Genomic DNA, 27,344 nt, shown 5'->3' on the forward strand with positions numbered 1-27,344 from the left:
GTTGCACCAGTGTATGGGCGAAAATAATAGTCGCGCAATATGAAACCCAGCGCTGCCAGTTGTATAACAGGAAGTATCAGAGCTACAGCAATCTGATGCACAACCAGCCATGAGAGCCATGCTGGTTTCCTGCGCTTCCGATTGCACAAACAACTAGTACAGTACACTACTAAGTGTACTGAATCAGACTGCAGATAGAGGCTCTCCCTGGAGACTTTGGCCTTCATTGTCCACCCTGGTTCCTTAATAGCCCAGGGACTGACATCAAATTCAGTCGCTTAGCCCTCTTTCAACAGATCCCGGGATTATAGGAAGTTGAGGTGTTTCACTGATTATAGCCCAGGAAGGTGCTTAATCTGATCCTGGAAACGGGGCAGGAAAAGGTTTGCCTACCAAAAAACACAACAATAATGCCTGATAATTAATAGGCTCTGTGGCTGTTTAAGCCCCTCTTCCAACAGAAGTCTCATTACTGCAATTTTGTGCTGCAATTTGTCACGTAGGGTTAGCGTAAGCCAGTACTGTACTTGTCCTCCCAAGATCAATTAAGCCAATTGGTCACTTGAAAACACAAAAGATATTTCTTCTTGAAATGTACTCGGAGTCGAGAGTAGATTTCATGCTCTTTATTCAGCTCATAGTGGTGAGGAGGAATGGAAATTCCCCCCAGAATGTCTGCTTTATATGCATTATTTACACAATGGGCCCTACGTGATTGGCTAATTCCGGGATTCTCCTGTAGCCCAATCAGGTTGTGGATTCACTTCCACCTGGAGCTGGATTGGGTGGCTCCTGTGGACCAATCAGACTGCTGCATTCTGAATCCTATTGTTCTAGGACCAATCAAACTACTGCATTTTGGATCCTATTCAGCTCAGTACATAACACTTCTCCTTGCCTCCATCCCGCTTCCTCTCTCCTAGCATCGACTGAGCTTGGTGCTCTGAATGTATCTTTCTCAGAAGCATTTCCAGGTCTACAATAAACCAGAACTGTGCACAGAACCCAAAGTACAGTAGCACCATGCATTCGTAAAAGGGCATTAGGATACTGGCAGTTTCATTTTCAATCCCTCACCTAATGATCTGTATGATAGTATTAATCTGCTGCAATGCCAAGGTCTCATTCCTGGTCAATACTGCCAGTTCAGGTCCTATGATCATATATGTAAAAATAAGGGATGAGGGTGTTCGGAACACTTTACATGTGCTTACATGTATGGTGCACACACCATACATTTAAAGCATATTCCCTCCTCCCCAAAGAATCATGGGAACTGAAGTTTAAGGGTGTTGGGAATTGCAGCTCTGGGAGGTATAAACTACAATTCCTTTTTTCTTTTTCTTTTTTGAGGGGTGGAATGTGCATGATATATCTGCATCCTAACTTACTTTGCCATTTTACTGCCCATTCCCTTAGTTTGCAAAGATCCTTTCCAAGCTCCTCAAAATCCCCCTTTTTGTTTTAATCATCTTGAAAATTTGGATACCATTTGATAATCCATAAATGCAGCAGAGGTGTTGCATGCTGGTAGAAATAAACTCTACTCCATTAATGAGATGTTGCATTCTGTACCAGTTGCAGCTTTTGGACCAGCTATAAGGGCAGGCCCCACATAAAGTGCACTGCAGTAATCCAATATGCAATCTTGGATTGTGCAATAACCTTCCCCTGGAACACCATCAAGGTCACAGGCCTGGCTCACCCAGGCAGGAAAATGAGGTGACAAGAGCGGCTTGTGCTATTTGAGAATGCCAACCAGGGGGGCAGAGTTAGAGCCATTTTTGAATGGGCCTCAACGTACCCATGGAGTACCTGCCTTTGCTATATGCCCAGAAGAATAACGTCAACAGTGCAAAATCTCAATGAGAGACTGCCTGTGAACTATATGCATAGCTGTCAACTTTCAAATTTGAAAATAAGGGATCAGCAGTCTCGAAAATTAGGGATCAGCAGCCTCACCTGTCCTGGGGACAGTCTATAGGATATCTAACAATCCAGGATAGCAGTGGGAAGCAGCGGGAAACGGTGCTAAAATAAGGGAATTTCCCACAAAAAAGGGATGGTTGACAGCCATGACTATATGTTAAACTGCTCTGAACTCTTTGGAGAAAGAGTAGGAGGGAAAGCATGGTAAATTTGGGTAAATAATAAGGGCTGAGAGCTGCCAGCATTTCAGCCTGCCCCTGTGACTACATTTCTAACAGCAGCATGGTACACCATATTAGCAGGCAATAATGCTGTGAAAAGCATACCCTGCTAATCTGTGCCAGTCATGTCCCAGGGCATGGTGCAAAGATACAGGAGATCACCACCTTGTTGGAGCTAAGCAAGCCATGCAGACCCTCCCGGTGTCCCTATTTTCCAGAGACAGTCTCAGATTTACGGAAGCCGTCCCAGTTTCTAAATTGATCCTACAAAGTCCCACTTTTCCTTAGAACGTCCCTATTTTCATCGGAGAAATGTTGGACGGTTTGGCCTGGATGTCTGGTCAATGCCTAGTTTAGGGAACACCTATGGGTTCCATGATGGAAGAATGACAGGTGTTAAGGGGGGGAAATATATAAGATGTTGCTTTTAAAGGCATAACAGCTGGTCAGCCCAGTCTTTGTCAACTGGCAACCAAAGTACAAGGGAAGCTTTTGAATCGCAGGGCAATTCGGCATTTCTTGCAGGGAAGTTCAAACAGAACATAAAAACTCCTTTCCTCATTTCCCCACCTCCCAACATACACCCTATCTACGAATGACTGCCTTTTACTGAGATAATTTTCTTATTAAGTGGCTCACGCCGCTGTGCCTTTAGCAAGCGACTTCCCCAGCTGGGCAGCAGCTGCAGCACAGCGCATGATATCAGACTGTTTGAGGAATAATGAACACACGCTTCAAGGCTATTTGTACAACCAAAAGGCCGAAGAGCGAGAGAAGGAACTGACAACTTTCCCCAAAGCCTAGAAGAAGCACAAGGAATACTTGAGAGAAAACAAAGTGAGGAGAGCAGAAGGTACAGAGAAACACCATGGGTGGCAAGCGAGGGAAGGGAAGGAAGATCATAAATAAGGAGTAAATATAGATTGCAAAGAGAGAGATGAAAATCGGGTTGGGATGCAAAGTTGAAGGCACTTTCTGTTCCAAATACAGAGAGGAAACCACTGGCATGGTTAGATGTGAGGTTTATGCTATGGGCTGTTTGCATTCGGTGTTTTCAGAAATGTTCTAGCTACAATGGCTTTGCTCTATCTCCAGAAGAACAGCTGCTTGGAATCATGAGTGAGGAAAGGGCTGTTGCACCCAGGTCATGCCAGCGTTCGCAACTCTCATTGTTTTACGCACATTTTGCAACAAGGAATTTCATTAGTGCAAGCAGTTTCTGAGCTCTGAGCGCAGTACTGCACCTAAGATTTCAGATTAAAACTCCAGAGTGGAAGGAAAGTAGGACCTTTTTCTGCCTCTCGACTTCCAGCCACCCTCTGAAGACTGGAGAAGAGACCCTCTTAAGAATATTAGGGGGTGGGTGGGCAGGTGAAGCGTGGCTTTGTTTTTGTTGTCTTCAGATGAGGACTAGACCATGTGAAAAATGAAAATAAGATTTTAGCTGCAGTTCACTCATTTTCAACTTTGTATTCTTGTTATAAAAAAGTGTGCCTAGACAGTCTGTTGTTGCGCCCATAATCTAAGTTTAAAGTGCCATTTAGCTCCTAGCTTCCATATCTCAGTTTCTAACACTGGGTCCTGCCTGTGGGCTTCCCAGAGGCAAGAGAACAACAACATCGGGGTTTCCCAAACTTGGGTCCCCATGTGTTGTTGGACTACAACTCCCATCATCCCTGACCACAGGTCCTGCTAGCTAGGGATGATGGGAGTTGTAGTCATACAACAGCTGAAGACCCATGTTTGGGAAACATAGCAGGCCTCTTCTTGTGCTCCAATTCCACCCCTTTTTAAAAGCAAATTTGCACAGAGCCATGGTCGGTTTCACACAAATGACTCCCCAAGTCCCAGCTCATTGCAAACCTTATCTATTGCACTTGGCACTTTATGCTACCAAATGTCATCCTCCTTGCATACCGTTTAGTAGTATATTGTGACTAGTTATGGCGACAGCCTGTAACTGGATTCTCTGGTATCCTTGTATTTATAGTGTGGACAGGCCATTACTTGCAGAGCATCAACAACCTTGCTATTTCTGTATGGTATGTTCCCTTCTGCCACACAGACCAACAACCCGCACCCCCCCCTCGAATGGGCCCCCACCTCCAGCTCTTAAGAATTCCCTTAAAACGGTGTACGCACAGGAACAAGGTGACGTCAAACCACCATGCTAACGCAATAATGCCATCCTTCTGGAAAGGACATTGGAGCTGTTCTGCCTGGCAGAAAGCTGATGAGAGCACAATATAAACATTGACACGTTTACTGCCAGGGCTGGCCCCAGACATTTTGACACCTGAGGCAAACACAAAATGGCATCTCCAGTCTCTCCAAGTCGGGGGGAGTAAAGATCTACATTGGGGACAAAGGTGGGAGAAGACAAGTAGCTCCCTCGACTTGGCAAGAGGACATTGTAGAGGCAGCATGTGGGCAGGACGCGGCTGCCAAGGAGGCAGAAGATCCAGCTTCCAAGGAGTGCACTGCAGCTGCCGCTGCCACTGTGTTAGTGGCAGCGGCGGCGGCAGGCGATGCATTCTTCAGAGGCCAGATCTACTGCCCCTGTGGATCCTGCTTCCTGGGTAGGCTGGATTTGCTTGCTGCTGTGGAAGCAACATGGCAGGATATTTATGAACGGATGTATCTTAGCGGTGATCCAGACATTAAGCAAGACACAGGATTCATCAACAGCAAGCACTTTCTTTTTGCACCAACACAATCTGATGCAAACATTTTGGGGGTGGGGGTGGGAGGTAGAGACAAAAGGTAGGTAAAGGTAAAGGACCCCCGGACAGTTAAATCCAGTCAAAGGCGACTATGGGGTTGCGGGCCTCATCTCGCTTCCAGGCCGAGGGAGCCGGCGTTTGTCCACAGACAACTTTCCAGGTCATGTGGCCAACAGGACTAAACCGCTTCAGGCACAACGGAACACCGGGACAGAAACCAGAGCGCACAGAAATGCCATTTACCTTCCCACCACAGTGGTACCTATTTATCTACTTGACTGGCAGGCTTTCGAACTGCTAGGTAGGCAGGAGCTGGGACAGAGCAACAGGAGCTCACCTCGTTGTGCGGATTCAAACTGCTGACCTTCTGATCGGAAAGCCCAAGAGGCTCAGTGGTTCAGACCACAGCGCCACCCGCAACCCTAGACAAAAGGTAGGATCATTCAACTAATGAGCCCCACTAGTGGGAAGTTCTGTGCAAGGACTTCCACTTGCTCAGCAAAGTTGTCAAGAGACCCTTATTTCCCTCACAGAGCTACAATTCCCCGAAATCTCTGGGGAAAGGGTCTGGCTGTGAAACCACACTGGGAACTGTAACTTTGTGAGAGGAGCAGGGGTCTCTTAGCAGCTCGCAGAACCTTTAAATATACTCCCCAAGATTCTTTTTTGGGGGGAGAAACATGACTGTTAAAAGTGCCTTTATAGTACTTTAAACAGATGTGGCCTTAAACCCACAATGACATAAAAAGATGTTTAGGTCCACCATGCAGTTTCATTCTGCAGCTCAATCCCCGGAACAAAACAAAAACCACATGGAACCCAGTCCACCTGCGCCTCCATCGTGGAGATTGACACAAGAGAAAGGCATCTAATAACTCCAAAGTGCCATTGACACAGATCTCAGAACCCATGAGGTCAAAAAACAACATCTGAAATGTCTTTTAGTAGAACACTGTCACACTGATTTGCAGCAGTCTGTTCATTAGTCGAAGCCTGATGCACTCTCTTGTCTCTAACACCAGCTTGTCTAATAGCCTGTCAATCCAGGCACCCGGGACAATTTGGGACACCTATTAGCCACTCAATGTTTCGTAATTGGAAACTGCATCCTGTGTACCAGTGCGATGATCTGACAGGGAACAGGAGAAGATGATGAAAGACTAACAATGCTGGCCTTCTCTGCTGCTATCGTTCCCTTTATTTGCGATGCTCGGACTGCAAGCGCTGTTGCTTATTTAGCCTACATGACACCACTCCCACAAAAAAATACTGCTTTCTTTCCCATCAACGAACCCCCGAGCTTTCGCTAAAGTGTAACAAATCTGGGGAGCAGGAAGCTTAAAACGGCTGGGTGGGTGAGAACCCAAAAATAGCCCAATGGTGACTGAGCATGTTCAGTATCCGCGGAATGCTAACTGCTTGCTGGAAGGCAAGGGGAAGAGGAAAACTGAGAGAAAGGTGGAAGGAATGGAGTAGTCAGGATCCTTACCAGAGAGCACTCCCCAATGCAACACACATTTAAAGGTCACATCTGCCCCCAACAAATCCGGGGGACTGTAAGGTACAATTCCCAGGACGCTTGCGCTTCAGATTCCGGGATTCTTTAGTGGAAGTCATGTGTGTTAAATGTGTGGTGCATTACTTTCTCCAGAAGAACAGAAGCGTAGCACAAGCATAGGATGTCTTTAGCATCCTTTAGGAGGGTCGTGAGAAAAAGTTCCATTGCACAAGCCAAAATGCTTGAGCTGACGGAATGAGTTTGTCGAGCACTGCCCAGACTTCTTAGCATGCTGCTCCAACGTTGTAGGCTAGTAACTGTTATGGGCTTATTTATGAGGCAGGCTGATTTTATAAGGAGATTAGGAAGAATATATATCCTTGTTCATGTGCAAATCACGTCAGCAACCAAAACCATAATAACAGCAGCAATGTGCTCTGGGGTAGCTTTTCCTGCCTGCAAATGCCTTGGAATCCAAAGCATGAGGGGATTCATGTATTGCGCATGACCCCAAATCCTGTGCTGTTAAGGCAGAGGAGATGCATGGCTATGCTTGAGTTCAACAGGAGGGATTAATTACACGCTCCATTTAAGCATTTCAGAATGGTTTAATACCTACAAGACATCAGCAGAAATGTAATATACTCAATTTTTTAATTTACTTATTTTTTTTAAAAAAAAACCACACACATGCCCACACCCCTGGAAAATGAGAAAAACCATTAACGTGCCAGAATGTCAATTGCCTGCCACGGTGTTGTGCTAAAATCTCCCACACTTATACGGCTCCGATCATTAAAAGTATTATTATTATTTAAATCCCTTCCGCTGGGAGTGATCCTTTCCAGTTACTTTCCAGACTTTGAAAAGGCATGGTCCAAATGGGTTGTAGGTATTTCCTCTCTCAACGGATGATCTATCCCTCCAGGAGTTGCTAACATGTCATTAACAGATTAATAAAGGCAGGGCAATTGCTTCCTGCTTCACTGCCCCAGTCCTGTAATAGCATGGCTAGGTGCTTGCAGGCACTGCGCCCTCTGAAGGTATGGAAGGTGATGCTATAGCTGCATCCTGCACTGATCATTTCAAAATTCAGACTTCAGGGGGAATTGGACTAGAGAATCCCCACGGCCTCTTCCCACTCTATGTGTCTATGATTTGGACTTGGAGCACATTCCCAGCTAGAATTCTGCAGCCACCCTTTCTCCAAAATAGAAAAGAAGCCAGTTTAAGCACATCGCAGGCATCATGTGAGTACTTTGCCCTGCCACGGGTAGCAAACGCACTAGCTGGGAGACTTCACCTCCCATCAGCCACAGCCAGCAGTGCCAAAGGTCAGAGGTGATGGCAGGTGTTGTCTTACCAACATCTGGCTGGCACAACATTGGTGACCCCTTGCATAACCTATGTTCCTTCCTAATATTTTATTGCCCAGCAATAATTCCCAATGGATTTTGAACATGCAGGGGCTTGGAAGATGCTTCTTCCAAGTGGTTCTTGTTTTTTCTTCTTCTGCATTTTGGAAACAGAAGAGGATTTCAGCAGAGGCGGACCCATTCGGGCAAATAGGCCATTGCCCCACCAACCTCAGTCCTTCTTCAGTCTGCCTGCCTTCTTACTTACAACCAGTCGAGAGGGTGGCACTGCCCATTGACCTTCTTCCTCCTTAAGCTCAGCATTGCCCTTGCAGAACATAGCAGGGAGGTGGGTGTGAGCCAAGGAAGTAATAATGGGCTCTGCCTGCCATTGGTTCTGGCTCCATTTATTGTTGGGTTTATTTCAGGAGTAGATGAAGGGTCACATCTCCACTTAGGCAATACAATGGTACTTTGGTTCTCAAACGCCTTGGTACTCAAACAACTTGAAACCCAAACACTGCAAACCCGGAAATAAGTGTTCTGGTTTGCAAACTTTATTCGGAAGCCGAACGTGCTCCGTTTTGAGTGTTACGCTTCTGTTTTGAGGGCCACGCTTCTGTTTTGAGTGTTATGCTGAGGTCTGTCTGTTTTTGCTATTTATTTTGCGTTTTTTGTTTTTGTGGCTCTTTTTGTTTTGTTTTTGTGACTGTGTGTAACCCAGTTCAGCTACTGATTGATTGATTGTGTGACTGCACTACGTTGTTTATTGCTTTCATTTTATGGGCCAATGGTCTCGTTAGATACTAAAATTCATGTTAAATTGCTGTTTTAGGGGTTGTTTTTAAAAGTCTAGAACAGATTAATCCATTTTGCATTACTTTCTATGGGAAAGTGTGCCTCGGTTTTGGAACGCTTTGGTTTTGGAAGGGACTTTCAGAATGGATTAAGTTTGAGAAGCAAGGTACCACTGTAAATAAATACATCCATGCTGCTCTTCCTTGGAGGAAGACTAGGATAGAAAAGTGACGCGTGTCCCTCTCTTTCTGTAATGGATCCAACCTTCTTCTCGATAGCTTTTGCTACTCTAAGATCACTACAATTAAGAGTCTGAAAAGGGAAAGAACCCAGGGCGAGCAAGGCTCCATCCATCAAGCAAGCTGACAGCAGAATAAATTCACAGAGATGCCAGCTTCTGAAAGTTTATTGACTACAAGAGGGTTGGGAATAGCATTCGCATAGCCCATTCCCAGAACAGAGGAGGTGACTAGGTAAGAATTCACTAGCAACTCATTATTTGATGTTTGCACAAGGCTCTGGAGATATAAAAATGCTTAGTATTGCAATTCTGGTTAGGAAATGCTTTTTCTCCTCAGCAACCACGTATCAATCGTGCCAGAGCCTGGATGCCAGGCTTGAAGAACAAACCTGATCCTTTAAGGCAGCCTTTGCCAAACAGGTGCCCTCATGATGTTGTTGCACTACAGCCCCCACCAGCCCAGCTAGAAGAGTTGCGATGGAAACTGCTGCCACACAACATCTTGAGGGCATCTGCTTGGCAAAGGCATCCCTCAGGCTTTCTTTGATCTGTAGGATTGGACCCTGTTTTATTCCTCTGAATTTCTGTTTTATTTGCTGTTTAATTTCCCCCTGACCTCAGTGCTTAGAATTCCTGCCCCCACACCAGAAAACAACACACACACACACACTTGCCAGATTCTGCACAGCAGCGTTCAAAATTCGTCAGATGATGACCTGTGCCACAAACTAGATTTAATGAACACTCACATCACAGTGCGCTCTAAATTGATAGTTATAGTCTTTAATATACTCTTTTATGCTCTTCCACATCCGTTTAATGCTCCTAACCCTTTAGATTCTTTCATATTCTTATAGTCCTTTAGGTATACCTTCTGTTTTAATACTTTTTAGCTTTCCAAAACATTTTACAGATTCTAAATGATTGCAGCCTACTTGTGCTGGTCTATGATCGTAATGAAGATTTGATGATGAATCTTTAAGGCAGGGGTCAGCAAACGTTTTCAGCAGAGGGCCGGTCCACTGACCCTCAGACCTTGGGGGGGGCCAGACTATATTGGGGGGGGGATGAACGAGTTCCTATGCCCCACAAATAACCCAGAGATGCATTTTAAATAAAAGCACACATTCTACTCATATAAAAACACACTGATTCCCAGACCATCCCCAGGCTGGATTTAGAAGGCGATTGGGCCGGATCCAGCCCCCGGGCCTTAGTTTGCCTACCCATGCTTTAAGGTGACCCAAGATTCAACTGCAACCCATAGTAAAACTGTGGAGAGACAGAGAGAGAGAGAGAGACAGCGATGTCCACCAACCTAGATGGCTTTAAAAGAGGATTAGACAAATTCACAGAAGACAAGTCTATTGATGGCTAATAGCCATCCATGATGGAGATGATGCTCTGGAAACTGTAGGAGGATAGCGTGCTCTTCTGCTTGGCTCCTGCTCGTGGATTTCCCACAGGGCCACTGGGATGCTGAGATGGATGGGCCACTGGCCTCTTAAATCCTTATGTTCCTTCTTGTTTCTGATAAATAAAGGTCACTTAAAGAAAGGTAAAGGACCCCTGACAATTAAGTCCAGTCGCGAACAACTCTGGGGTGTGGTGCTCATCTCACTTTACTGGCCGAGGGAGCCGACGTTTGTCCGCAGACAGATTTTCCGAGTCATGTGGCCAGTATGACTAAGCCGCTTCTGGTGAACCAGAGCAGCGCACGAAAACACCGTTTACCTTCCCGTCAGAGCGGTACCTATTTATCTACTTGCGCTTGACGTGCTTTTGAACTGCCAGGTGGGCAGGAGCTGGGACTGAGCAACGGGAGCTCACCCCGTAGCAGGGATTCAAACCGCCGGCCTTCCGATTGGCAAGCCCTAGGCACAGTGGTTTAGACCACAGCGCCACCCACGTCCCAACTTAACACAATGCCTATTGACTAGACCTCTTTTAAAGTTCCTTTGAAACATGGTTATTGATTGCCGCAGTCAGTTTAGCATAAACAAACATTAGCTTGGCCTTCACCTTACACGGTGTACTGTTTTCTGGATCCCAGCTCTTTTCTGGATGTACATGCCTGGGGATTCTTGGTTCTCGACTGATTTCACACACTAGCAACACATCTTGTAGAATTCCATCTGTTACAATTTATCTGCAAAATCAGAATGAATTTCAGGAACCAAGAAGTCCTATTGAAAAATACGACTTTCGAGCTTGTCTGGCCCAAAAATGACAACCAAGGATTCTGTTTTGGCACTGTTTAAGGAGCCATTTGGCGCCTAGCTTATATATACACGTGTTTCTAACACTGCTGTACATGCCTTGATAATTATGCCAACGAGCATGGTTATTCACAAAAACAGTTGTTGTTAACGCAAGACCTCCAGGCAATGGTACGCCAGTTAACACTATATATAATACGCTAAAAAAAGTTTCTTTCTGCTCTGTCTGCAAGGGATAGCATCAAACCTTTTTGATGTATTGCAATGAAATGGAAGCTTAAAACACGGGAAATGTGTTAAGTCTTTAAGGTAACCCAACCACCCTGTTTTTTGCTGCAGGAGACTAATAATAATAATAATAATAATAATAATAATAATAATAATAATAAATTATTTATACCTGCCCATCTGGCTGGGTTTCCCCAGCCACTCTGGGCGGCTTCCAACAAAATATTAAAATACAATAGTCTGTCAAACATTAAAAGCTTTCCTAAACAGAGCTGCCTTCAGATATCTTCTAAAAGCCTGGTAGTTGCTTTTCTCTTTGACATCTGGTGGGAGGGCATTCCACAGGGCAGGTGCCACTACCAAGAAGGCCCTCTGCCTGGTTCCCTTTAACTTGGCTTCTCGCAGCGAGGGAACGGTCAGAAGGTATAGTATAGTTACCCATCGGAAAAATTATTAAGCAGCATTCACTGGAACCCATGTTGTAGGCTGAAAAATGCTGAAGAGAGACAGCTGTGTTGTTAAGAAGTGTGCTTATCACATCCCTGGCAAATCCCTTAGAACATTGAAGGCATTCGGGAGCAGAGAGTGACACGGCTGCTGGGCACAATGTCTATGTTCTACTTCCACCATAGAAGGGAGTATGCCTCTGAATTCCAGGTGCCAGGAATCACAAGGAGTGCTGGCCACTCAAGTCCTGCTTCTGGTTGGCCCCTGTGAGTGCAGAAGGTCCCAGATTCAATCCCCACCTTTCCCCAGGCTGAGAACCTGGGCAAAAGCTGTCAATCACTGTAGGCAATCCTGAGCTAGATAAAGGAATGGTCTGACTTAGTGTAAAGAAGATTCCCATGTATTAAGGAGTGGGATATTTGTGGGAACAATACCAATTACTTTATGGGAAGGCATTTTTATAAATTTGCCTGCTATGAATAATGGATAGTTGCTAGACTGCAGATTTGGGCAAATATTATCTGTCTCAATTGATTTTTGGCTTTTTCCCGGTGCATTAGGAGAGAAACGATGTCTCACTTCAAGTCAAAAGTCAGGACTTTGTTGACTCCGGTTAGGATTTTACCCAAGATGCTTTAGGACATAAAGTAGAGCTGCCGCCGATGCCCCCCCCCCAATGCCATAGCACTGTTTATTTCTTATTTACGGTACAAGTAGTACCTGCAACAAAGGGCCGGATTACATTTCACAATAAACACATTTTTGTTTTTAAGTGGGCTTTAAAATGGCCACTTCTACTTTGAAGACAAAGCGGCTGTGGGGCCCTGATCCAGAACATGCTGCCAGCTCACATGCTTGATGCCACCCTCAGTAGCCCTATCTTGGCTCCAATACTGTCACCGCTCCCTACTTGAGTTTGCTATTAGAGGGATATGATTTTGTATACCTTTCATCTTCCAGCCAGATCTGAGTGGCTTTTCATGCAAGTGCAGTTTGAGCGGGTGTACCAGCTGTACGTCTTCAGACCCTTCAGGTACCCTCTTGGTGCTTTTGAAACTTGCTCAAGCACTTCTTTGCCTTTCTGTTCTCATCAGACTTGCTGGTTTTGCTTTCTGACCACTTCGGCCTGATATTTAATTTGGCCATTTGTTTATAGGTTCATAAACAGACAGTCAGTCTCTCTCTCTCTCTCTCTCTCTCTCACACACACACACACACACTTCCTGTAAGGTTTGTCTGGTAAAATTCCATTAAGAAATGACCTTTATGTCCACCACAGGCATTGGATGAGGTGATTGATCATCGAAAACAGAATCCTGCTAAGGGAAGGCAACAGCAATGTTTTCTTCTTTTCATCTCCTCCACACTGGGAAATAGCAGCACTCACGAAAATAATCTTCAGACTCTACGTGACTACAAACTGTATATAGCTATTAAAAGTTGGCAGCAACCTGTGATAATGAGTAGGCTGCAGCCTTACACATTTGGAAACCCAGAGATGTCCATTTTGGCCCTTAGTTTCTCCAGGGGCCATGCAACGCTGCCATTCTAGCAGTCAAGGAAATCGAAATGCAACAAAACCCAATGTTAAATGGAATGTTAATTGTTGGGTCTGGCAGTCAGTATTGCAACTTCAATTGTTATATTATGGTCATTGTGATATTACTCTCTTTAGGCTATATTCTGCACACCACTTTGAGCACAAATGTATTGGTGTAAAATGCCACCAGTGTGTAAACAGGTTAACCACAACTCTGATCACAATAAGTGATATGGGATGGAAATGGCTGCAGTACTGGGGAGTTTTTTTGTGGGGGGAAATTCAGTCACCAATCTTCATTAGTAGCGATAAATGGATGCCAATTGAACATATTAGTTAAGCTTGACAGCTCCAAAGCTTTTAGCTTTGTTTACTAAAAATAAGTCAAGCAAACACGCTAAGTTAGGGCACCAAGACATTTTCAGATACAAACTTGACCTTTTCCTATGCAAATCAAGCCAATCCCAAATTTTCCTGGAAAATCCACATCACTATCTATGACTGGACTTCTGCCCCTGTCTTATCAACAGAGAAGAACTTTTCTGGCAGCAGTTTCAGCTCCTCCAGCTCTAGCATCTAATAGGAGAAACCTGGGGTTGGAGTCAAATGCTGGAGAACGACCATAGGCCAATGGTATAGTACATGCCCTGGAAACAGAAGGCCCTTGGTTCAATCACTGGCATATCCAGAAAGACCAGATGCAAAGTGATGGGAAATACAGTATCTCTGTCTGAGACTCTGGAAAGCAGCTCTGTCATTCAGGCCACACTGTAAAATCGCCATGAACAGTCATGGTGTCACTCCCCTATTCCCCTCACAGAGATACAGTTCACAGAGTGGATTAACAATTGTTCCCTTTGCCAGGGGAGCTCTTGAAAACTGTAACTTTATAAGGGGAATAAGGGTCTCCTAACAGCTCTCAGTACTCTTAACAAACCAAGATTCTCTGGGGGAAGTCATGATTGTTTGAAGTGATGTGATGCTGCTTTAAATGTATGGTGAAGGTGGACCTCACAGCAGACAATACTGGCCCATGGTCTAACCTGGCACAATACAGTGGTACCTCGGGTTAAGAACTTAATTCGTTGCGGAGGTCTGTTCTTAACCTGAAGCACCACTTTAGCTAATGGGGCCTCCTGCTGCTGCCGCGCCGCTGGAGCATGATTTCTGTTCTCATCCTGAAGCAAAGTTCTTAACCTGAGGTACTATTTCTGGGTTAGCAGAGTCTGTAACCTGAAGGGTATGTAACCTGAAGCGTATGTAACCCAAGGTACCACTGTACAGCACAATGTCCTGGGCTGAATCTGGCCACAGCTCCCAACCTGTCCTTTTAAAAGTCCTAGGCCATCCATCCTTCCTTATGCCTCACTGCCTTCCACCCAAAGAGGCTGCTCACCCTTTTGCACCGTTTAGATTAGAACCGCTTTTCCAGGGGGGTGGGAAGCAAGGCAAAACCCAACAACGTCCCTCTGACAGAAAAGAGAACAAATGGCCAATGTGAAGCACAGAGGCAGCTGGGCAGTTCTGCAACATGATTGCACTTAATGAGAACAATGACCCCATGTACCCAAATGTCAATATCCTTTTCCAAGTATTTCAGAAACTGGATTCATTATTGCTCATATTGGCAGGGTTTGCTAATTTGACAATGTCAGAGACCGGGGAGAGAACATTCTCGTTTTGCAACAGACCGCAGGGACCATCCCCACAGTTGCCCAATCAGAGCTCTGGACCGGATCATATTTATCTTTGCTAAGTCTTATAAACAACAGTTAGGACTGAAGGTAGGGGTGCTTAACCCAGACCTCACAGTTATTACCCTAATCCCCTGGTAAGCACCATGGGGATACTTTACTGACTGAGAGCCAAGCAAAGCCTTAGTTTGCAGTCTTGATGTGAATCAGCAAGACGGATTGCCACAGGCGACTCTGCAGTGCCATTCTAATCTCGCTGCTGGAACCTGCCCAGAATCCTCTGAAATATTGAGTGTTTTGCCACTTGCCTGGAGATAAAAGTCAGATTTCTGTCTCTCTGGCTTTCGTGCATTTCCTAAAACATTGCTGCACACCACCCCAATCTCTGAGTGGTGTGAGATTCCAGGGGTTCCAGATGCTTGCCCAGGGTTCATGTTTCCTTTCAGGAATGAGGCACAGCAGTGACTGTGGTGCTTTTATGATATATGGTTTATTTACACATATATACAGTCTGAGCCTATGATGGGGGGACTCACAGCATCAACACCCCAATAAAGTCCTGCTTCTCCCATAGCCACAGCCTAGTATTCCAGGAGAAATCAGGAATGGCTCGCCCTCTCTTCCAGTCCACCCTTCAGCTTTGGCATCCAGCTTCTAAGCTCAACTCTGGCCTTTTCTTCTACCAAACCCCACCATCTCACACAGAGCACCTTTCCTTTGTTTCCCTTAATGGCCCATCACCCAGGCGATCATCTCATCAGGAAGCCAGCCTGGCTTATTTTTTTAAGACTTGATGGATCCAGAGTTTAGGAGGGTGTCCGCATACAGCCTACTTACCCATACCACACAAACAAAAACTTTGTAACACTGTGTTTGCTCTGGGATGATTAAAAAAGCACACACACACAAACACAAATAAACGATCTCTCGAAGGACAGGCACAGCTACATTTTGCTATGCTGCAGATGTACATTGTCCATCCTGCTTACAGTCCCTGCATCGTAGGCTAAAAAACTGAAAGCAGTATTCCTGCATACCAGATATAAACACTGGCTCTGGTGTAGCCATTGTGGGCAGTGAGATGCTTCTGTTCTGGCCAAGCAGGCAACATTCCTCATCCTTAGACCTCCTCTGCTAAATTACACACAACTGGGGAAAGAGAGTGCTTCCCTCCTTATCTCAACGGTAACTGTCGCACCAGGTGGAAGGATAATCCTTACTGAAATCACAGTCGGCAAGACAAAGCTTAAACTTCACCTTCCTGAGTGCTGCAGTGCAGATGATACCAAGCAACTGGTATTTCATTTTGTTAAAAGAATACGATGTGATTGCTAATCATGCAGCTAGTGCTACCTGTAGTTTCGGTCATGGCGCACTTGCGCAAGTTTTTGCATACAGATTTTACAATCCATGCCAGCCAGAGGAAGGCTCAGGCTTAGGAAGCTATCCTATGCCGAATCAAAGCGTTTCTTTCTTTCTTTCTTTCTTTCTTTCTTTCTTTCTTTCTTTCTTTCTTTCTTTCTTTCTTTGTTTTATTAAAGCTGCCTTTTGGGATAGCTCCTTACAAACCACTCATTAAAAACCCCGGCACGTCTAGCTCAGTATTAGCTTCTATCTACAGATTCTATTACTGCCAACTTAGCAGTTCGAAAGCACATCAAAGTGCAAGTAGATAAATAGATACCGCTCTGGCGGGAAGGTAAACGGCGTTTCTGTGAGATGCTCTGGTTCGCCAGAAGTGGCTTAGTCATGCTGGCCACATGACCTGGAAGCTGTACACCTGCTCCCTCAGCCAATAAAGCAAGATGAGCCCCGCAACCCCCGAGTCGGCCATGACTGGACCTAATGGTTAGGGGTCCCTTTACCTTTACTTTACAGATTCTATGCAGACTATCTGGCAGTGGCTCTCCCTGGACATACTAGGGATTGAACCCAGAACCTTCAGATGCCCTACCCCTGGCACCCTAACAAGGTCCCCCTGCTTGGGGGGAAGCTTCATATTCTATATATTCTATGCTAAGAAGCTTCTTTCTGATGCATTCTACGATGAATCCCAAAGTATGAGCATCCGCAGCTGACTCTAGTGTCCTGCAGCCTGAAGTAAGCTAACTTAGTTGTGAGTCAGCTGCACTAAAACCTCCTACAGCTCAGTCTCCTGTTGAATACAGCAAAGAAGGTGAGGCATCACATTTCCAGTTCAGCTTTAAATCTTTGCTATTTTATCTTCCATGCAAAGAACGCCAAGCTTATTACTGGGTCAGAGATACATATACAGTGCGCTGGGCAAAGCTTAAGAGGCTGGAAACAGCTGAAACTAGGCAGAGGGAGGAAGGCAGAGGGAAGCCTATGTGATGTTTGGTACCAGTAACCTCTTACTGTGCAGCTTTCCAGCTCCTAAGCAGGAGAGCCTGGCAGCCGCATGATGCAATTACTGGGTGGAAGCTAATCTTGCCTGCATACTTTGGACTCTGCTTGATTAGCAGAAAGCTTTTTCCTGACATATTTTGGACTTCTTTTTTTTAAAAAAATAGTTTTGTATTGAAAGATTTTCACGGACAACAAAGATACATATGGCACCTCTGTTTTCAGTTCACATTGTCTTTTCTACAGGTCAGTTACATTTGGTGTGAGATATTGCTATTGTAGGCATTTCAAGTTGGAGGGAGAGAGGTGGGGCGTGAGAAGGTGGTAACGATCTTTCCTTCTTTTGCAGAGTGTATATGTGGAGTTCTGTGTCAGCATCATGTGGTTCTTTAAAGGAAAATAAAAGCTCTGCTGATACGAGTACTATTGTTTCTTCCACCCTTTTCTTCCACCTATTCTTTCTTCCACCACAGATGCATTTTTACATATTATGGATTCTATCTTGATAAATACTTTGGATATATAAACGGAGCGGTTCTTTTCTTTTCGTGAATGTGAACCAGTGTTAGAAATTCATACATAAAGCTAATAGACCAATGGGACCTTAAACCTAGGTTACAGTTGCCACAACAGAATGTCTAGGCACCTTTTTCCAATTTTTTAAAAACTATTATTCTTACTATTGTTATTATTTATTACTATTTATTAACTATTTATATTTTAAAGGAAAAATCTCAAAGTAGTTTACAACACATTCAAGCATCAACTATACAATCTATAATAAAACCCATATTCAAGCTTCAAGGAAAGTAGTTCGGATCCTTCTCTCATTGACACGTTGTTTTCCCCATATTTATTTACCTACTTAATTAATATAACTATCCTACAGCAGAAGTTCTCCAGGAAGCCAGTGTGGTGTAGTGGTTAGAGCGTCAGACTAGGACCTGGGAGATCAGGGTTCAAATCTCCACTCACTAGGTGAACTTGGGCCAGTCACAGCCTCGCACTCTACTTTGCAGGGTTGTTGGAGAGATTAATTGAGTACAGGGGTGAACAATGTACTCCTTGGAGGAAAAAGTGGGATATACATGCAATAAATAAGCTCCTCTGCTCACCTGCTGAAGAAAGCTGAAGGGACCAGCCAGATGGAGATGTCAAGCACCAACCTGGCATCCAGAAATCTCCATGTGGTCACAACTGAACATGCCTAGTGCCTTGGGAATTTCAAACACTGATTTGAACTTTTTGTGTATCCATCATCTGTAGTTTGCTCACAACTTTGTACTCGTTAAAATGCCATGTATTATTTTCCTATCAAACTCAGATTTACCATTTCTGCAGAAATCTAGTAAGTCTACCAATCTAAAATCTACCAGCCATGACAAAATTAAATTTAAAGGAGCCCATGACAGTGGCCAAAGAAGGAATGTTGAGTACCAGTAATATTCCGATGCAAGTTTTACTTAGAAACAAGTCCCACTGTGTTTCATGGGGCTTACTTCCAGTATAGGAGACTCTTGAGAGTCCCATGGACTGCAAGAAGATCAAACGTATCCATTCTTAAGGAAATCAGCCCTGAGTGCTCACTGGAAGGACTGATCGTGAAGCTGAGGCTCCAATACTTTGGCCACCTCATGAGAAGAGAAGACTCTCTGGAAAAGACCCTGATGTTGGGAAAGATGGAGGGCACAAGGAGAAGGGGACGACAGAGGACGAGATGGTTGGATAGTGTTCTCGAAGCTACAAACATGAGTCTGACCAAACTGCAGGAGGCAGTGGAAGACAGGAGTGCCTGGCATGCTCTGGTCCATGGGGTCACGAAGAGTCGGACACGACTAAACGACTAAACAACAACACTTCCAGTATTGCAACCTGAGTTTCTTTGCTAGAAATAAACCACCCCCCACAGGTAATTAGATAATCACGGGGGCTGTTTGGTGGGATTGTGCATTGTCCTCCACTCTGCACAACAGTTAATTCAGCACCATCACTTAACTGTGGGCTGGGCGAGACTTGCATCCTCTGCAATGTTCAATGTTGTGGTGGGAAGCCTAAGAAGGAATTTAAAATTCTCAATCACCATTATCAAAATAAAGTTAAATTTTGGAATAAACTGCTCACCCATGTATTTATCCCAGCAGGTTTCCTACAAAATAGCAGTGCTAGATTCCACAAAAATCTTTTATTTTGCTGCATTTAAAGCAGTAAACAGGCATAGCCTGCAATTCTAAACACAGTTATTTGCCAGAAAGCATGAGAAAATTGAGGCCTAAACAAGATCATGTTTAAATTACCCCTTTGGGGGCTTGCCATTCAGGCAGGATGATTGTTTATCAAAAGTATCAAAAGTGGCTGCGATGAAGCAATCCAGCCAGCACCCAAACACAAATTACTATTTAAAAACCACCAACAACAGCCATTTACAGTTTTTGTTATTGCAGCCTATCCTCAAGGCAACTTAAAACAACACAAAATGCATTAACACAGCAAAACAACAAAGCACCCTAAAATGATCTAAAACAGTGGGGAATAGGGGCTTCCTAACAACTCTCAGCACCCTTAGTAAACTACAGTTCCCAGGATCCTTTGGGGGAAGCCATGGCTGTTTAAAGTGGTATGATACTGTTTTAAATGTATAGTCCGGATGGGGTCCTACTGTGTGCCATTTCAGAAAGCATTGTTTTTCATCCAAGAAATATTTACTGAAAGAAATGACAGGAGGAGGCAGAAGGCAGGCAGGCACAGGTATGTTTATATTGTATAGTAAACATAACATATCCTTGTAACATGCCTGAACAGCCTGCCAGTTCTTTGGAGCAGGATTGCAATTATTTTCCGGCACTTCCAGACAGTAGCAAGGTGCAACTAACAGTGCAGCGAGTCATACAAAGAAAACAACACCTGTTGTGTCTTATTATTATTATTATCATTATTAGCCACTAGTTAGGGGAGATTAAACCTTTGGTGGGGGCATGTCGTGCTCCTTCTGGGGTCGTTTGTCCAACTTTGGTCCACACCCTGCACTCAGCTCTCACCTGTGGCTCCTAGAAGCAGTCAGCATGCAATAGCGGCCACATTGTGGGTAAAGGTAAAGGGACCCCTGACCATTAGGTCGAGTCACGGAAGACTCTGGGGTTGTGGCGCTCATTTCGCTTTATTGGCTGAGGGAGCCAGCGTTTGTCTGCAGACAGCTTCCGGGTCATGTGGCCAGCATAACTAAGCCGCTTCTGGCGAACCAGAGCAGCGCACGGAAATGTCGTTTACCTTCCTGCCGGAGCGGTACCTATTTATCTACTTGCACTTTGACGTGCTTTCGAACTGCTAGATGGGCAGGAGCTGGGACTGAGCAACGGGAGCTCACCCCGTCGTGGAGATTCGAACCGCTGACCTTCTGATCGGCAAGCTCTAGGCTCTGTGGTTTAATCCACAGCGCCACCCACATAACTCCACATTCTGGGAATGGCTGGCTAAACCAGGTAAGGGTAGCCGATGGATCTCAAAGCCTCGGTGAGTCAGGGACTTTCCCTGCATGTGAAGATAGGCCCCGTGGATTGAGCTGATGCAACTAGGCCTGGGAAGTGATATATAAAGATTTGAAGAGAATGTTGAAAATGACTTAGAAGCTATGGTTCTGAAAGGTAAGGACTTAATGGATTTACTGTGCAAAGGACTTTGTTCCAGTATCTGAGAGTGGATGGCAAGCCAAGACCAGCCCATCCCCATAGAAGGAAGAAGCCACCTCCAAAGAAGATAAGGAAGATTGGCAAAACAAACTAATGAACTATGCAGGACATACTGGATAATTTGAAACCCAAGAAAGAAAGGACATTGATTTTCTCTCTCTCCTTTTTGTTTGTTTTTCCTTTTAAAAAAGGGGGAAATGTTTAATGCAGGCTTCCTCAACCATGACCCTCCAGATGTTTTTTGGCCTACAACTCCCATGATCCCTAGCTAGCAGGACCAGTGGTCAGGGATGATGGGAATTGTAGTCTGAAAACATCTGGAGGGCCGAGGTTGAGGAAGCCTGGTTTAATGCACATCTTGCAAGCTTTGTGTATAGGTTTTACATTATCTGAATTTTTAAAGAACACTTGTAACAACATGAATAAGGTTTTAAAAATGGACTGCTAATAATATAAGACCTTATGGACATGCATGAATAAGTATAAAATAACGGAACCAGGAGGGGGAGTGGAGGGGAGTCAATTAAGATGTATGATTTAAATTCTTGATTGTGATGGGGTTTTTTTGTTATTATAAAATTAATAAATTGTATCTAAAAAAGAAAGAAAGAGGTGAATGGTCCAATAGTGGGCCCAACGGTCAAGAAGGTGGTTTCTGCACATGGGATATAGATGCAGAAAATGAATAAATGAATAGATTTGGTGGAGTTTGATTCTTTAATAATGAGGTTTAAAGAAACCCCTTTCTCCACATTTCTTTATGACATTGAGCACCAGGTGGTCAGGAGCTCTCTGGCTACATTGCCGCTCACAACTGTGGGTGTTTCATACTCCCTCCCAGGTTGAAAATGTGCTTTGTGTAGATCTTCTGGAGCAAAGCAAAGCTTTGAAAGCCTAGTTGCAGCTACAAGGGATATGTTGTTTTCCTCATTTCAGAGAGCCTCACATTTAGAAGAGACAAGGATGCTCAGAGCTATGCGAGCCCAGAGTTGGCACACACCACATTTTCAACACATCTTGGCAGTGGGGCAGCTTTTAAAATTTTAAGTTTCAACAGAAGATGCCTTCTTCTCTCTTCTTTCATGTACTAATTTACCCAACCTCTGTAAACAGAAGATTATGAAACCTGGCGTTCTGAACACAAACTGAGATCTTTGGGGAGCTTGTTACCATAGCTGTCAACGTTTCCCCCTTTTTAAGGGAAATTCCCTTATTCCAAATAGGATTCCTCGCAAGAAAAGGGAAAAGTTGACAGCTATGCTTGTTACATGTGACAGGGAACCTGTGGCCATCTTGATGTTGTTGTCTACAATTTACATCATGCCTTATGTTCCCAATCTATGCCAGTGCTCTGCAGGCAAGGACCTCATGCTTATACCATCTTATCAGGAGGTTTCTTGTGCATAATGTAGGACTTGCCCCTTTACTGTGGTGGCACCTATCCTTGAGATTTCCCTCCCCTTGAATACTAGACGGGCGCCATCTTTTCAGCACCTACTGAAGAAAGGCCTTCTGTCAACAAGCCTTTTAACCCAAGATTTTTCCCCAGTCATCGGAATTGTTTTATAGAAATTTTTATTGTTTCAGTGCTTGTTTGCCTCCTGTGGGATATAAATTTAGTAAATAAATAAATATTCGCTTTTTAAAAGGAGCATATCAAAGAAACCTCCACTTCACCACTTATTAAAAGCCAGCCTGTTTCAGCAGGCCTTTGGCCAAAGTCTGTGCCCACGCCATAATTTTAAAGTGCATTCAAAGCACATTACTTCCCTCAAAGAATTCTGAGCAGTGCATTTTAACCCTCGCGGAGTCAGAATTCCCAGCAACCTTGAGTAAACTACAGTGCCCAGAATTCTTTGAGAGGGAAATGTGTTTCAAATGTGCTTAAAAGGCACAGTGTCTACACAGCCACACAGGGTGCTGTTCTGTTACCCCTGATGTGCAGTTAAATTTTCCTTGCTCTGCTTTTGTTTTCCTGCTCGGTCATTTACTTTTTATACACAGTGTACATCTTTCCTCCTTGATTGATTAATGAATAGGTAACAGTTACCGTATTTTTCGCTCTATAAGACGCACCAGACCATAAGATGCACCTAGTTTTTAGAGGAGGAAAACAAGAAAAAAATATTCTGAATCCCAGAAGCCAGAACAGAAAGAGGGATCGCTACACAGCGATCCCTCTCGCTGTTCTGGCTTCTGGGATAGCCGTGTGAAGCCTCTTCAGGGCAGGGGTAGATTAATACAGGTGCTTCTCCAATGTGCTGTCCTACGCGCAGTGCAGCAGGTATCTCAAATGTATACACCTCCGCTTACATTTTCAAATCAGATAGAAGCTGGTTTGCAGGAAAACTCATCGAACAGCAGTATTTCTCAAGGAACAACAGGATACATATGGATTGGCATTCCATTTTAGGGGGTGAAAGTTAATCTTTGCAAAATTCTTCAGTGAGGGGGTCTTAAAAATATGTTTTTGGGTGTGAGGATTTCAAATCTGCTTCTCTTTTTGTGACTGGACAACGTTTAGCTTGCTAAGTCTACACCTGATGAAGAAGCACGGAAGATCCTTTCGGAAAAAACCAACACATTTTAATTTTACCGTCTGAAAATGTCATAATGCTAAATACTATAATGCTAAATAGTAAGCAGATAAATAAATAATATAGATACAGAACGGCAAGTACTTCAACAATCATTTTTAATGATTTCTATGAAATTGTACACAGGTTTTATCTACCAAGTAAAACTATTTTTTTTAAAAAATTAACCAAAACATCTTTTGAATTCCCAACTAATGTCACAACTTTTGAGCCCACCCACCCCCTCATTTTGGGAGGCTGAGAGCTGGAAAATTCAACACGCCCTAATCTAACATGTGCTCTGCTTTGAACACCAGCAGTGGGAGTGCACTGGAGCCAGAGTAAACAGGAATGTGTGTACACAGATCAGAATGCTGGTGGACTCACAGAAAATCTTTTCGAATCCAGGTTCAGAAATCTGTGTAACTTAACCTTCCATTCCTTATCTCACCACAGCTCTGCACGAAGGTTCCCTTCGTGATTATTCACTACACAATTACACACTGCACAAGGGGAAGAGCCTGTTGCCCCGGTCCCCCATCCTTTTGTTATTCGCACAGCCCCCTGTGCTGGGGACGGAATGTCTGCAGAGGGCAGGAGCAGGTGCTGTAAAGGCTGACTTAAGAGGCTTGATCTTCCATTTTATATAAACCATCTTGAGTAGAGGGGGGAAATCCACCTTCTCAGTGATCTAAAAAGACTTCATGGGCACGATTCTACCAAAGGTAGGCACTTCAAAAACCCCACTGTTGTTGATGGACCACAAACCTATTTGTATTTGTGTGGAAGTAGTTACCACCGCATTCAGTCGAACTGCGTTCAATATGCATAATTGTGTCCTTAATTATATGCTTATTTCTCTCCATCCCATCGAAATCTACTATACAACAGCACAATCGCATTCACATTTCTTCAGAAACAAATCCCACTTGTGCTCAATGGCATTAACTCCTAGGTAAGTGTGAACAGGCTTGCAGCCGGATTGTGACCTCCCAGCTTTATTTGTGAACAGGCTTGTAGCCGGATTGTGACCTCCCAGCTTTATTTGTGCGAAAGCAGACAAGAGTAATTATTGTAATTGTGGGTAAAGTGCAACTGCATATCAATTACCTATCAATGTAATCTGTAAGCCCGTCAATGAAACTTAATTTGAGTTTACCTGGGGAATCTTTAATAGCGCCGAGTAAATGAATACCCTTAACGACACAATGCCTGGATAGAAAGACTGTAATTAAGCAGGCAGCTATACCATTCTAGCTAACATCAGTATTCAACATTTTATTGGAGCCGACAGAGGACATTAAAGCTGTGATTCTATGCACTTTTACTTAGCCTCACTGAACACGGAGCAGATAGCTCAGCCGCTTAGAGCATGAGACTCTTCATTTCAAGGTCGTGGGTTTGAGCCCCATGATGCGCAAAAGAGTCCTGTATTGCAGGGGCTTGGACTAGATGGCCTTCTGTGTCCCTCCCAACTCTATGATTCTATGATACTGTATTCAAGGAAACATGGATTGGGTTGAGCTGCAAGGATATTTGCTCCTTGGGCAAATTCTGCAAGGGTACTGTTCTGCTAGGCTTGGCATTCTGTGTTCTTATGGAGAGCTGGGACAAGAGTGTGTTGAATTTGGGGGAGATGAGAGCGGACAAGAATTCATATAAAGTTGGCGGAGGGACGCCAGTTTCATATCAGGTGCAATAAATCCCACCCCATCCAGAACAACAGGTGAGGTGAGCTAGTTTGTCAAAAACTGGTCTAAAAGTGAAAAAGCCCTCGTTAGCCATGCAACTAAGCATCCCCATCGAAATCTACCTTTGTTGCAATAGCTCTTCTGGATTACAACAGCAAGCAACACCCCGAGCCTAAACAAGCAAGCAGACAAAAGTAGAAGTCAAGGAGAAAAACCAAACAAACAAACAATCAACCACCACGAAGAGACTTGTGGCACTTTAAGGACTACTACCGCATTTTTGACGGTACAGTATAAACTTCCGTGGACTAATCAAAGAGTCCTGAGACAAGCTGTAGTCCACAAAAGATTCCGCCGTCAGAAATATGTTACGTCTTAAGAGGTGCCACGAGACCTTTGTTGTTCCTGTTGCAACAGACGTGACACGGCTTTCGGGGGGGGGGGGTGTTCCACCAGAAAGAAACCTCTATTTCCACCTAACAATCGGCATCGACCTCGCTTCAAGCTGTCAAAGCTGGGAGGGAAAGGGCGCCTCTTTCTTTCAGAAGGAGGGGCGCTTGCTACAATTCTCAACTACTGAGAACAACCGCCCACTCAAAAAACAACAACCCGTGCCTCTCCCTATAGTAGCTGGCCTTGCACACACACACACACACACACACACACACACACACACACACACACACACACACACTCCCAACTTCCCATTGCCCGAGGAAGCGAATCCTGCCCGCCAGTTCCTTCGCTCTCCCCAACTTCCTCGAAGTTTGCAATCAACAGGCGTTCGTTTGCACGTTCACCTGGGACAAGGCGAAGTCGCTGCGCACTCAAGAAACTTTGCCTTCCAGCGAGCGAGCGCGATTGGAAACGCAGGGATCGTCGGAGGCGGAGAGCGCAGAGGAAAAGAGTCTCTCCAACCTCCAAGCCTCGGCCAGGCTTCCACGACGGAGATCAGATTACCACTTGCCCCTCGTGGGGGCTGAGGGAGGACGGGGAAAGTCGTCCCCCTACGGGGGGAAACGCGAAGGAAACCCCAGAATAAGAATGCGCCCCTCGTGCGCCCTCCTTTACCTGCCTTGCCAACGAGGCGCAGAAGTCCAGCGCGCTCCCTTGTCTTCGTGGACGCTGCGCTCTCGCCAGGGCAGACAAACAGCTACGCCCCTGGCTGCGCGTACCCCGACCCAGGCTGTCGCGATCTCACTTGTCGCCCCCAAGGCACCCTCCTCTTCTTCCGCCGCCGCCTCTCCTTCTTCCCATGGCCGTAGCCGCCGCTGCTGTTGGAGAGTTGGAAAGCGTCGCTCTCCTGGAGAGAGTTGCGCCTGGAGGGAGAGGCGGGCTTTATGTCCGCCGAGGGGAGCGGCTTCTTTTAAGAAGGGATCTGCTCGGCACTTTCTGCTCCGGGCGGAGGGGCGAAGCGGGGGGGGGGGGGGCGGCGGGCTGGCTGCGAGGCAGGGAGGAGGCGAGCGCTGCGTTCTGGCAAGCTCGGGTTGCTGCCCAGCCCGGGAGGAGGTGCATCTCTTTTTTGCCTGGATCCCCCCCCGTCCAAAATAATTTCTCTGCCCTCCCCACCCTTTTCTTTTTTCGGGGCTCCACCTAGAGAGAGAACTTCGCGACTGCAGGGCTTGTAGTTTCCCATTCCGAACCGAGGAAGGGTCTCCACGGTGGACATTCAAGTTTGTTTTACAATTTTGTTTTTTAAGAGGGGTGGGAATATATACTCGATGCCGTAGAATTGCAGAGTTGGAAGGGATGCCTAGATTCAACTAGTCCAACCCCTACAATGCTGGAATCTTCGGTCCCATGTGGGGCAGAATGACAGCAGGACCTGCCCATCTCCGTTTCTTTACATTTCATTTGGGCCACCGATATAGCACGTATTTATTGCGTTGTATCCCGCAAGGAGCTCGAGGTGGTATACATAGTTTCCCCCCTCCGCATTGAATCACCACTGCAACCCTGTGAGGTGGACACATACAAACGAAGCTGCCTCGTACAGAGTCAGGCTGCTGGCCCATCTAGGGCAGACTTGTCCACACTGACTGGCAGCAGCTGCCCAGGATTTCAGGCAGGGACTCTCTCCCAGCCCAACCTGAGGGTTCCCGGCATCAAGCCTGGTGCCTTCTGCATGCACAGAAAA

General features: G+C 45.1%; 1 protein-coding gene across 1 annotated transcript in view; it reads right to left on the bottom strand.

Annotated features, from left to right (window-relative positions):
- GHR (growth hormone receptor) overlaps positions 1–26,600 on the bottom strand; it is a 114,866-nt gene extending 88,266 nt beyond the window's left edge. Inside the window, exon 1 of the mRNA XM_081213299.1 lies at positions 26,279–26,600. The gene's annotated coding sequence lies outside the window, so the exon portion shown is untranslated. The remainder of the gene's footprint in view (positions 1–26,278) is intronic.
- Between the last annotated feature and the right edge of the window lie 744 nt (positions 26,601–27,344).

This window comes from Podarcis bocagei (genome assembly GCF_964188305.1).
Source record: "Podarcis bocagei genome assembly, chromosome: 11".
Taxonomy (NCBI): domain Eukaryota; kingdom Metazoa; phylum Chordata; class Lepidosauria; order Squamata; family Lacertidae; genus Podarcis; species Podarcis bocagei.